The sequence below is a fragment of the Plectropomus leopardus genome, chromosome 17 (assembly GCF_026936395.1).
Source record: "Plectropomus leopardus strain MGB_pleo_1.0 chromosome 17, ASM2693639v1, whole genome shotgun sequence".
Taxonomy (NCBI): Eukaryota; Metazoa; Chordata; class Actinopteri; order Perciformes; family Serranidae; genus Plectropomus; species Plectropomus leopardus.
In genome coordinates this window covers 4,595,044-4,608,287 of record NC_142192.1, presented here as the reverse complement: position 1 = coordinate 4,608,287, position 13,244 = coordinate 4,595,044, and the positions used below count along the sequence as shown (strand labels likewise).

Here is a 13,244-nt window from a genome sequence, read left to right as displayed (position 1 = left end):
TTGAAGGCATGCAAGAAAAACAAAGTAATTGATATACAAGGGATCATTTGGAGATTTAAGTATTCAGTTAACATCCATTGTGATTGAAACACACTGAAGCTACATAAGTTAGCTTTGTCAGTCTGGTCAGCAGCCTACTTCAGAAACCAATAATTCTCTATTTAAATGCTGCACATTGTGGGTATTTCCTTATAGTCCATCCATGTGGTAACTTCAAGGGTATGCTTAAGAAATTCCAGCTTTAGTGTTTCCAGTATATCATTTTTTCAGCCCCTTCAGACTTAACATGCATGCAACATAAGTGGTGTGACTAATCCACCATGAAGATCTAATCTTTTACGTATCTCCAGATAGAGCCCATCCTCTGCATTTACTATCAAAGCCAAACATAGCAACAGCAGCTGTTTTGCGGCTCAATCTTACATGAACCATTTAGCTTTGCTTTTAATGCTATTGACCTCAGGCTTCCATTCAAGAATTACACATGACCCCACTGCTTTGACATGATTATTTTCACTATGATCAATCTTCACTTGACCCTGAGCCAGTTAAGTATATTAAAAAAATCGATGTTAAAAAATCAAATGATTAGATATTTTTGTTCATCTTCATTACCACATCCAGGAATTTGCTTTAATATCTGCTTTCAGTTTGTACCAGAATCCCCCCAAACTGTATCACATGCCGGACTGTAATCGATAAAAGAGCAGAGAAGGCAAACACAACACAAATCAATATGTTTCAGTAAAGAGAAGTGATCAGTGGTGGAGGAACTCATTCTGCATCCTGCCTGAGTTTCTTTAAGGATTGTATTATCAACACAGAACATGCACAGCCTTGGATTAGTTTGGGAATAGCTCGGACAAACAACTCAGAATTTATTCTTTTTTAGGGGTTAGACAAAACATTACGAACACCTCTCACCTTATGTTTACCCACTACAAGGAAGTGCTCTGCTATGATATTTTACACTATAACTTGTGAAGGTTGACAAGGCTGCATGTGACTGCCTATGGCTGTATTTTAGCAAATGCTTCACCAATTTTATCGCATAATATAAAGTGTTATGGACTACCAAAAGTGGAAGAAAATGAGAGACTTATAAACATTAGATTAGTTCTTTGCACAGTGCTGAGATCAGCTAGTCATGTTATAATACATAATAGTGATGGTTAATGGTCAGAATAGATTAGTATGTGTGTTTTTTTAAATAATGTAATAACTGGTTTAGTTTAGTTTAGTTGCACACAATTAAAAGCTGCATAAAATCTAGATGAATTACAAAAACAGAACAAAAAAAAAGTGTAAGGAGAGGTAAAGAAGCCAGAGGCTCATACAAATGAAGCCCCGCTCAACTTGAAGATGACAAACAAAGACAAAAATACATAAATAAACAGACATTTTACAGAAAAATACAAGAACAAATAAATGACAAGAAAGGGCAGGAAAAGTAACGGGTCAATAAACATTAATCTAAGAAGTACATCGAACACAATACAAAGTGTAAAGGAAAAACAGAAATATTTATACACACACACACACACACACACACACACACACACACACACACACACACACACATATCCAGAAATAATTAAACATCATGAATTAAATGTAATGATAATGACCTTTTCAATTCTTTAAAGATGATGTACTGAAGTTTAGACTTGCATGCTTGTGTGGTATTTGAACATGTCTTCATCTTAAATACAGCGTCTTCACTAGAGAGTGATTTGATTTTTAATGTACCGTAGTTATACTGTACTTTAAAACTTCTTCCACATAGACTCCTTTAACTTGAATTTTTTCATGACAGGAAGTGTTCAGGCTTCAGGATTTTCTACCAGGGAGCACTTTCTGGTAGGATGTTATTTTAATTTTTACCTGAATCATGATTGTATTATTAATCCTAAAGCTAACCAAGAGAAAAATATGTTTTTAAGCCAAACTTTGCTCAACAGCCAGCACAAAGCTAGCTAGTTAAGCTAGTTGTTGTAATCAACATTTATTCTTACTCTCAACTCATCAAATTGGTCAGTGGCACTACACATTAAAATGTGCTTTAGGAACCCCTCCAGCATCAGTTTTGGATGCTCAGAAACAGCTTGGCTATTTATGCTTGTTACATGCAGTGTCTTTTCAAAATTAACTTTTGCTTTCACAGAAAAAGTTTCTGCTAGTTAAATGCATACAGTCTTAAATTATTATCTTTGTTGCTAACGTTATGCAACATCATGTGACATACATGGTATGTCACATATGTCACAATACAATTGTCACTAACATTGTATGCTAGACATAGGCTATTAGGATACTATGCTACATCGTTAATAAAATGGCTGTTGTTGGTTTCACAGGGGACACAAACAGCTGTCTCCTGAGTGAAAGTCCAGAGTTTGTGTGACTCATCCACCATATGTGTTCTCACTCTAAACTATGGCAGTTACTCAGAATGTTATAAAGTGCCTGGTGTGTCTCATACGGACAATAAAGGGTGCCTTGGTGCATTGAAATTCGGTGCAAAGGGCTGCTGCCCAAGAGTCGATATTTGACAAATAGGGAGCAAGACCAGGTTGGTAATCTTGCGCTAAAGTCTGCAGTCTGCAGCAGCACTTTTAATATATTCAATAAAAACCTGATCGACAGCAGAAGCTTTTCTGGTTTTCAGTTTGAGAATGGGTTCCTTGATTGTTTTTTTTACAAGCATTACCATTTATAGTATCTCAAATATGTTCAGTGCCTCTACTGTGTTTCTTTTGGCAGCAGATGCAAATCTGAAACAAATGAGCAAACTTTTGGTCCATGTGGTGATGTGTTTTTGATACTGAATGCAAAGGATGGTTTGAAACTTGTTGCTCATCAGTCTGTTTTTTCCTGGAACACATCATAAAGGTTTGTGTTGCTTTCATGACCAACACTGCTGTAATTCAGACACCAGCTATTGAACTTACTGGACTAAAAGGGGCTGATTGTAAGGCCTCTGTTAAGGCTGACATGCTGCTAATTGCCATTCAGCGCAGCGTAACTCCAGCTGAACCTTTTTGCCTCTGTGACTTAACTGCTTCGAAGATTTTCATGTAGTGTTTATATTATTCTGTCCATCGCTCAAAGCTGCAGACAAGTTCAAAGGGAATTGCAACATGTTTGTTGAGTCTAGCTCTGACTGGCACTAATTTGCTGCTGCAAATTTAAATTCTCCTAATGTTAATGATGTTAATATACGCTTGAATTAGTAAACCGAAAAGGACTTCAGCCACATTATTTAGCTGAAGGACAAAGTCTTTTTCATGTGGCGGGATTTCTGCGCAACCTACTGATTCTATGAAATTGCCAAAGTTAAGTGGCGAGTTTCATCATGTGAAATAAATAACATCTGAGGATGCGTTAGGCCACTGTGTGAATGTAGAACATGCCGTTTGTTTCAGTCCGCACTGATCTTTACGGTGAAACCAGGATAAATGTTTTCAGGGAAATTAGCACGGATTCATTTTGCGATCCAACTGGGTCATGCACTCCCTTGATAAATGAGATCCATGGCTTGATAAATACGCATTTGCTCAGTCCGTGAAATGGGAGATTCAGGAGTTTGATCATTTTTAATACTTGTTTTCTTTCACCACAGCACAAAGACACATGGTTCTCAACTGCATCTGTGGGGGGAAAAAGTTGGCGAGGCTATGTGGGACGACTCCAATTTATGTCACCCCCTTACAACATTTGGACAAACACCCAGGCACTACACCGTCCCCTATCGTTTGCAACAGGGGGCCCTCACAGTGATCCGAGCCTCACATGCAGCCGGCAAAGCGGAAAGCCGCAGCTCGTGTCATTTAGCATTCATGTATTCACTCAGAACTCTGTCAAAGCGGCAAAAAGCTGTGAACGCAGCCAACTGGGGATCTCTGGGAAACAGGTCTCGTCCTATTTCATCCTTTATAAATCAAAGCACACTCCTGGACTTGGACTGAGAACAATGCCCCTTGAATGGGACACCATCCATCTTGCTACTTGATGCAAGTGCTGTAAGGGTGCCCTCACGTGCATTTGAACTCTGCATATATACGCTGCAGTGACAGCGTGTCAGATATGACTGCGAGGTGTCAACCTTCTGAGCTCATTATGGCTGATAAGTTGTCGGTGAAAAAAAGCGGTCCGCGCGGTTAACGAGAGAGAAGCACTGGGAGCGCCAGAGGAGTTGGAGCTTTGTCCTTCCTCCCACACTCAGCATCTCTCCTGGATTCCCCGCCATTGTTCTCTAATAAGCCCCGGCTTCTCACTGTTGCTCACATGCCTGTTTGTGTGTGTAACATCCATCCATAATAACATCATTATCAGGTTTTGTTTGAAGCACCTTTCTCCTCTCTCTCTCTCTCCTCCTCTGCCTCATCCTTGGCAGGCTCGGGGTAAGCCGGTGCTGAGGAGAGGAAGCAGAGGGAAGGGAGAGGAGGGGAAGATGTGGAGTGAAGAAACTGTGTTGGCTGCATTAGCATATCAGACACATGGTGAGGGCTGGAGATTGGGTACAGGAGCAGATGTCGATTTACATATTCAACGTCGGGCCAGCGGTGCATGTGTACATAGGTGTGTGCGTGTGGAAAAAAGTAGTGGATGTCACGAGTGTGAAAGAGGCACGGTTGAATCAGGAGTGGAATGAGGGTGGAATCACAATCACACGACTTGACCAGCTCATTTCAATCCCAGAAAGTAAATTAATCACTTTGCCACTCCTTTGTTTTGTTTTTTTCAGGAATAAGATTAGCATAAAAGCGCGATGTGTGTGATTGACGGGTGTGTTTTGCAGACTTTTTGGCAGGCTCCGGGAGCTGATCAAAGCCTGAAAAGCTGTCTGACAGTATTGATGTAGTTAATTAGAGTAAACACAGAGCACTCACACGCCGCCTCGTTATCTGCTCCTCGCACACACACACGCGCGCACTAATATGTGTTGTCTTTATATCTCTATTCTCCAGCCTGAAATGTGAAACCTCTCTCATCTACCTCTATCTTTGTCTCTCCGACATTCTTTATTCTGTCTCTTGTCTTGGTTGCGTTCGCCTTAAGCTCTCTGCTCTTTAAAAACTTTCTAGCTTTCTACCTTTCCTGCTAACCTCTGCCTTTCTTTTTAGCTCTGTGGCTGCCTAACTTTAGGTGGATTCAGTTTCTCTCAGTCTCGCCGTCTCTTCCTAGAGGGAGAACAGGTGGTTGCAGGAAACAGCCCCAGCGATGTTTTAACCTCAAAACACACATGAATCTCGCTCGAGCACTGCTGGGCCAGCATGGAGTGTACTTTTACGAGACAGGAAGCAGAGGAGCCAAGTGTGTGTTTGAGTGTGTGTGAATGTGAAGGTAAAAAAGAAAGGGAACAGAATTAAAACAGAGAGCAATATTTGTGGTTATTATTCTGTGTATGCACATGTTAAACAGTCTTGAGACTGTTGTAGAACAGGTGAAAAAGGACAAGTATGAAATGTGCACATCAGCCTGTTCTCACTCTGAACTCATCAAATACATACACTCTGTCAGAGCTTCGGCGTACGCCAAAAGCCACCGTCCAACCAGAATGCGGCTGGGTGGTGTCAAATGACAACCCGCTTGGACAGATCTGGTGGCATTGTTGTTATATTCTGGCAGACAGCTGGGCGCGTCTACATGCATCATGCAGGGATGGTGGGGAGGTGGATGGGTCCCACAAACAACTGACTTTCACGCAGGAGTCATGAATTCACTTCCTGTGTGGATTTTTGTGTTTTATTTCCTGTTTTACCATGTGCTTCTTTTGCCGAAACCTAACCATCCTTGACTCTGTTGCTTTATCCTAACCATTGCAACAGTCCGCCCTGTTGTGTAAACATAAGGACCGTGCTGCTTCATCCCACCATGTGCATTTGTTGACCGTAACGGAATCCTGACACAGAAGGATACCTAAAACGCTATAGCTGCGGAAGGTCACTGACAGAGTGGCACCATGTGTGTCTCAAGGGGGATTTTTACTGCAGTTTGCAAGGCCCTGGTGGAAATGCATACCCAACAAGAAAATCCAACATTTCTGGCCGTAAGGTGAAACAAACTGTTAGTATGTATTTTTATGATTATGCATCCTCCACAGTTAGTTCAAGACTCTATGTCTACCTCAAGGAAATACCTATCCATATATGGCAAAGTCTTAGTGCCTGCAAGTTGACCATGGATACCTGAGCTGGACCAGTGCCAGTAAATTTAGCAACACAAACATATGCCTCATTCCTAAAAAAGAAGTCTAGTGCCTGACATGTTAGTAATTGATACCTACGTCACAGCATTGTATGAATACTACTGCCTTTCTATGTGATCGGTGTCAGCCAGCCTTCTATGTTCTGTGTCAGTTAGTCTGCATTGAGTCTTGTCTCTGTTTGGGCTGACCCAAGCGCTCGTCTTTGTTGTACTTGTCCTCATTTGTAGTCTTCGTTTAAGTTCATCTTTGTAGTTATTTATGTTGTACTCGTTTATTGTACTTGTGTTTGTTGTAATTGAAATTGTAGACTCATACTTTTACTCATATTTAACGTGTGCTGATTAAAGCTTTAACAGGTGCCTCCATCCCTCAGAAGTCATCACAGAAAACTCATACTATCACAAACCTACTTCAGTCAAGACCATTATGGTCAAGGAAAACTTTATTTCTATTTGCAACATGATAACTGTCAATATTCTCATCTATTGCACTTCTGTCCGTCCTGAAAAAGGGATCCCTCCTCAGTTGCTCTTCCTGAGGTTTCTACCATTTTTTTCCCCCGTTACAGTTTTTCCTTAGATGATTTGAGGGTCTTAGGGCAGAGGGATGTCGTATGCTGTAAAGCCTTCTGAGGCAAACTGTTTTGTGATAATGGGCTTTATAAATGAAATTTTTCTGCCTTTCCACGTGCTCACGTGGAGAGCCAAAGGCAGAGAGAGCACCTCCAAGCCCGCCTGCGCCTATGTGGAGAGCTTAAGGTGGAGAGATTACTTCTCTGCCCTCCCACATGCCAAGTGGAAAGCCAAGGGGAAACCTCTTTGCTTTTCAAGCGCATGTGAGGAAAGCCTGAGCCAGAGAGACAAACAGAAACAGAAATGACATTGATAGGTCAGACACTGCATGAAAAGGAGGAGCATGGGTGGAGGTGTTTTGCAAAGAGGCTTGCAGAGGAAGCAGCAATGGTAGGCAGGCTAAAGCAGTTGAAATAGGCACCCTGAATGAGATTTGTTAATTTGTTGTATAGAAAACAATCATGTGATCATCAGTTGATATATCAGCTAGTCATGCTGCTTGAGGTCAGCTGATGTAGCTAGTATGTGGGCTGAGCTTGAAGCGTCAGGAGTCACACCCTATTGTTTTCCTGATAATGCTAATTGCTACGGGTAGCCGGGACGCAAATTTTCTTAATCTAGAAAGGCAAAGGCATGGCCTGCTTTCCTCTCCTCCTGACTGGCTTGTACTTGTTGCCTTTGTTGGTTGGGGAGGTTAGGTTTAGGAAAGAGAAGTGAGATTGACTAAGGTTAGGATAAGAATGTCAGGGTAAGCCAATCAGAGGCAGAGTAGGGCGGGTCACCTTTCCCATCTTAGGATAGAAACATTTTCAGCGGGAACTAACAGCTAGCGGAGGTTGTGTTATGATGTGTTCAAGCTCTATTCAGTAAAAATGAGTAATAGGCAAAGGTAAATTACAAGGTTCTATGACGTGTTCAAATTTAATCTTGTAAAATTAAGTTTTGGTCGAGAAACTTGGAAAAATTTAGATTTTTGACGGTGAAATTTGTTGACATTTTCACAGCAATATAAAATGGGTTTTGGAGAGGGAATTATGATCTATTATATGTAGTAAAAGGGTTTTTGAAGTGGTTTTTTTTTTCATTTTTCCTGTGAAAGAAGGTTATTTTAGAAGTTGTTTCATACACTTGTATGTCTGAATATTTGCTCATTCAAACATAGTGTAATAAAGACCCAAATGAGTTTAACCTTTTAAAACCTGTATCAACATTACTTTTCTTGTGCTGCATTCAGACACCTATCACAAGTATTTAAACCTTTGGACCCTGAGTTTTTTAGGTCATGTCTGGTTCATTTCTTTTTTTAGTTGCTTATATCCTTCTCCCTATGATTTTGAGATGAATCAAGGCAATTTGTTCTGGTTTCAAGGGGTTAAAATAGTTCACTTACTTTTTGTTTTAAAAAAATATTTATTTGTTTTCAAAGCACAAAGGCTGGCACAGAAGAATAAACAACAATAACAACATCAACAAGAACAACAAAACAATAAGCAAGAACAGCCTATTTTAACCCTTTGAAAACTGGGCAGATGTGCTAGATTGCTTTTAAAAGCATGGAAAAGGCAATGAGCAACGTAAGAAAAAATTACCTAAATATTTGCATAAAATTACTTTAAAAAGTACAAGAAAATTACCTGAAAATGAGCACTAAAAAAATGAGTAAAAACACAGACAAGTAAATGACCTGAAAAATTGCTTAAAAATTCGAATTATTCTGTAACATGATATGATAAAAATAATCATAAAAATATTCCCCTAGCTTTTTTATTTTTTCCCTAAACCTTTTTGCTACCGTTTATTAAAAATAATTTTCTAAATCGACTAATTTCTTTAATGTGGGGCACATTTTTTGTCAAGTTGCCCCGTGTTGATGAATCAAACCAATTTATTTAGGGTTCAAAGGTTTAAATACTTGTGAAAGGCATTTAAAAGCAGCACAAGAAAGGTGATATCCATCCAGGTTTTAAAGGGTTAAGCATTAGTATCATACCATAAATTCACAATCGGTGCATTTACAACAGTCATTTATAGGAGTGATGATGGATGATTGGGATTAAAGTCAGGACTAAAGTACTTTGTTTTCCTGATTCTGACATTTGCTCAGTAACACAACACAGGCATACATGCACACACACCTCACACACTCACACAGCCGCCATGCAGGATACAGTGCACAATTTACTGTATACAGTGTTATCAGATCCCTCCCTGGGGCAATATGTGTTTGTGCCTGTGGCTACACAATATTCTCCCCAGACTGGCCATCTCTCACACTCAGCAGTCATCCACGGGTGTCGGTTTGTGTGTTTGTGCCCATGGCACTGCTGTAGACTGATATCGCTGCCACCCGCAAGATTGCAGCCACCTTCAGGGCCTTCCTCTCTATCCTCCATTTCTACCTTCTTCAATCCTTCATCCGCGCCTCGCAATCTCCTGCCATACCCCCCTCCTTCCCCCCTCCTTCTCTCCCTGGTCATTCTTCTGTCTCAAGTCCTATTTTATCCCTGTTTTTATTCTCCTTTTTTTTCTCCCTTTGCAATCCACTCTCTCTCCCCTTTTGTGTCCACGTCCTCGTTCTTCTCCCCCCCCCCCTTCTTCCTCTCTCCCCACCTCTGCACCAGACTTGGTCCACGCTGGCACTCAATATCGTATTGATTGGTTTCCCTCTGTGTTCTCTGACCTTGCTGTAATAGTGCCAGAGAGGTCACGGCGGATAGATTTCTCTGAAAAAGACACTGTCATGTTCCGTAATCTATGGTTGCACTGTGCCAATTAACGACAAATAGGCCGCAGACCTTCCTCATTTAGCTTTTTTTTTTCTTTTTTTTTTTACAGACTAAATGCATTTTCTCACATGAGATCCTGCAGGCAGAGGTAAAAAAAAAAACAAAAAAAAACTCTTTGTTACAGCAGGTGAGTGAAAGTGAAAGAGATCACAGGGCTGCTGTGAAGGATGCTGAATAGCAGCGTGAAATAGAAAAAGGGGTTTTAGGAGAAATGTATTGTGGAGCTGAAGGCCACAAATTACACAGAGAGAGCACGGATACATGGGTATTTCTGTCTTTCTGTTTTGCTTACATTTTCATCTCCTCTTCCCCGCTGATTCCACTGTTGATATGTGAATAACGGGAAACATCCTCTGGCCAGGCGGGCCTCGTCGAATCCCTGAACACACACCGCAGCACGCACTCTGATACACACATAAGCTCTGCATCAGCTGCCCCGGAGGAATGCTCCTTTCACAGATGGTGTGAGAAAATTCTTCCATAGTGACACCCTCATGAAACTTTCAGTCCCAACCCCCCCCCATCTTCCTCTCTGCATTTCAATCTCAGCCTCAGTCCTCCTCCTCCTCCCCACTGTTCATCTCCAACCCTCCTGTCATCGCCCTCCCTTTCTCTTTCCATCACCCGCCTCTCCTCGCCTCTTTTTCGGCGTCCTTATCGACAGTGCCACCACAACTTCCAAACTTGTCTTCCCTCATTCGTCCGCCCGTCCCTCTCCCCGGCAGCTTTTTTGCCTTCGCTTTAAGGTCACGCAGCTCACTCTATTCCCTGCCTACCTCTCTCCCCCCATTTCGCCGGTCCCTTTCTCCCAGTTCCTCTTTGAGCACAGCGCTGTCATTGAGGCATGACTCTCTGGGGGTGCTAATGTAGGAAACTGTTAGCAGATATGCCGCTGCAACTTATTCTTCCTAACGGGACCAAGGACTCCTTCCTTTCTCCACGCGGACCCTCCCTCAGCTTTGCATTATACATCCAAGACGGCAGCACTCACACAGCGGATGAATCAGAATGTGCACAGCAGAGAGACTACTAGGAAACATCTCTAGTCTAGATAAAGACCCTTTCTGGCCGAGGTGTGGCCTGCATGGCATGGATTTTGCCTGGTTTGTAGACATCTAAATGATGCACTATTATAGTCGTGCAGTGTTTTCGTCACTGATGCCTGGTTTTCTGGTGGGGAGAAAATCGAAACCTATTGTAATAAGAAAGGTTTGATAATGGGGTAATCCTTTAGCCAGAGCACGAATATGAACAACAGTGGGACAAGATCACAGCACCTATCCATGAGTCAGTGACATGACAAATGTTGACTGTTCCTAAAAACTGTTTCCACAGCTTCTGTGCTGATAAAAATGATACATACGTGATGGATACATCCTACATGTTTTCCACTCATCACATGGTGCTGCTCTGTCAGTGACCTTCCATGTTTACCTATGACGTTTTAGGTGATCTTTTTAGTCAGCTGTTCACGCTCCAGGGTGCCGTTACTGTGATGTCAACAAATGCACATGGTGGGCTGACGGTGCACGTGGTTATGTGTACACAACATGGGCACATGACAACCAATGCAGACCGTCACAATGGTTAGAATTAGTCAACAAAGTCACGGAAGGTTGTGTTTAGGCGAAAGAGGCACATGGTAAGGTGTAGGGAAAAAAAATAACCTCACATCCATACTGGAAGCAAACACCACACTCCAGAATGAGAGTCTGTTGTTTGTGGGGCCCATCCACCACTTCTTTCACCCACCCTATAAGCACACTCCCGCTCCTTATATAACGTTGTCACTGGCAGCGTTAAAACCTGACATCATCCTTCTGCGCTTTATGCGCACGTGACCGATTCCATCCAGCCAACAAGTGATGCCGCCTATGCGTGCATCATGTGGATGTGCCTAGTGTTGTCTGTCCGTCCACTGGCATATAATAACCAAACTGCCGGTTCTGTACAGCCGTGATCTCAGCTGATGCCGTCCAGGTGCATTCCAGGTTCGTTGCAAAAGATGGCTGTCGCCTTCATGCTAATGCGCTGAGCGCACTGACAGAGTGGATATATTTGATGATTTCTGAATGTGAACAAGCTGAAACATCATATTTAACTCTATTTTAGCTTTGTAAAATGATATATGCATATTTGAATAGGAAGTCTTGGTTCAGATATCTACTGATATCTCCCAAAGTATTGGCTGTTGTCCCCGTGGCTTTTTGTCATCAGACCGATGGCCTATTGGTTCCTTAATCGGTTCAGTTCTAACTCTGTTGATAAAAGGATTGTTACCAAACTCATGTCTTTGTGCAAACTTCAGAGAAAGATCGTACTTAGCTTTGGGAGGACTGAAAGGAAGGAATGAAGGTTTCCAGTAAAGTGACATTCTAGAAATAAATGTGGCTCTGACAAGTCTATTCATAGTGCAAAGTCTAAGACCTCATTTTCCACCAAAATACCAACAACTCTCTTTATGATGCCTTATTTGAATGGACCTTCTTCCTGTTTGCACCTCTCCTCCCAAATGTGTACTGCGTGCTCTGTGCTGGACACCAAATACCACACATACAGGCAAAGCAAATTTTAAGGTCAGCAAAAAGCAAGCTGTCACTGGTTGTTCAGCTGCCACATAAACTGTCCACAAAAGTCCCCTCCTGTTACTACAGGAACACGTAGACATGACATGGTTACACATGAGTTCACCCTTGATTAAAAATAAATTCATTCATTTCAATTTCAGATCAGTTGAGGCAATACACCTGTGATAGCTACTGCACACCAAGGGTATACATTCCGTTTCAACAGTCATTGTGGGGGACACATATAAAACGGGTGGTTTCGGGGTACTCTCCTGGGAAATTTTGTGCATCAAACACTTAATTTCCTGGGGAAATTTAAGGGACATGAGAAATGACATATGTTTAAGCATGAAAATGCTCCTGGAACGTGCCACTTTCATCAGTTTTCAATCAGTTTTCATTGGCTTAAAGTGGTCACAGTTACAGTGAACTGCTATGGATCAAATAGCTCAGGACAGAATCATTCCTTTATAACTGCTGTTTAAATAATATGCTTATAGTATTCAAGTTGTCTGCTTACAGCATTTATTTAGGTCATTTTATACATGATAACATAAAAGAAACATTTGTAACAATGGTGATACTATGTTTTTACTCCACACCCATGATGCTTTGCATCACAGTAACAGCTTTGGCTTACCTTTGGTTACCTGTGGCTGGTGCTGCCTGCACAATTAAATCATTGCAGGAAAAAGAATGTCTTTTCTCTCGATGAGAAACATAGTCTCGAAGACAAAGCTTAAATTCACCATTCTGGTAAGATGAAGTCCTTGTAGTGATTTGGCCTAATTTGTTCTTTTTGCCACCTCATGTGACAAATTTGTCTCTTTTGGCCTTGGTGGTGTTTCAAGTAATTTGGAGTAGACTATCTGTATAGTTTTTCTTTGTTTTGTCATTAGATATTTGAATATTTTGAATATAGGAGTGTCTGATTTTCCAGCATGGGTAAGCACATGCTGTTTATTGCACATTAAACTTTTTTTCAGAGCTCACTGCATGTTTAGGCTGTAGAGCGGGTTCCTTTTTGAATTTGTTTGCGGGTTGTTAGTGTGGTTACCAAAGTGGCTGGAACAGTTGTCTCGGGAGCATGTTGTGGTTGCCAGTTTTT

The 13,244-nt window shown here is 41.5% G+C and overlaps 1 protein-coding gene across 2 annotated transcripts in view; it reads left to right on the top strand.

The window, feature by feature from the left end:
- LOC121958195 (putative C-type lectin domain family 20 member A) overlaps positions 1-13,244 on the top strand; it is a 155,395-nt gene that overhangs the window by 84,561 nt on the left and 57,590 nt on the right. The window lies entirely within an intron of this gene.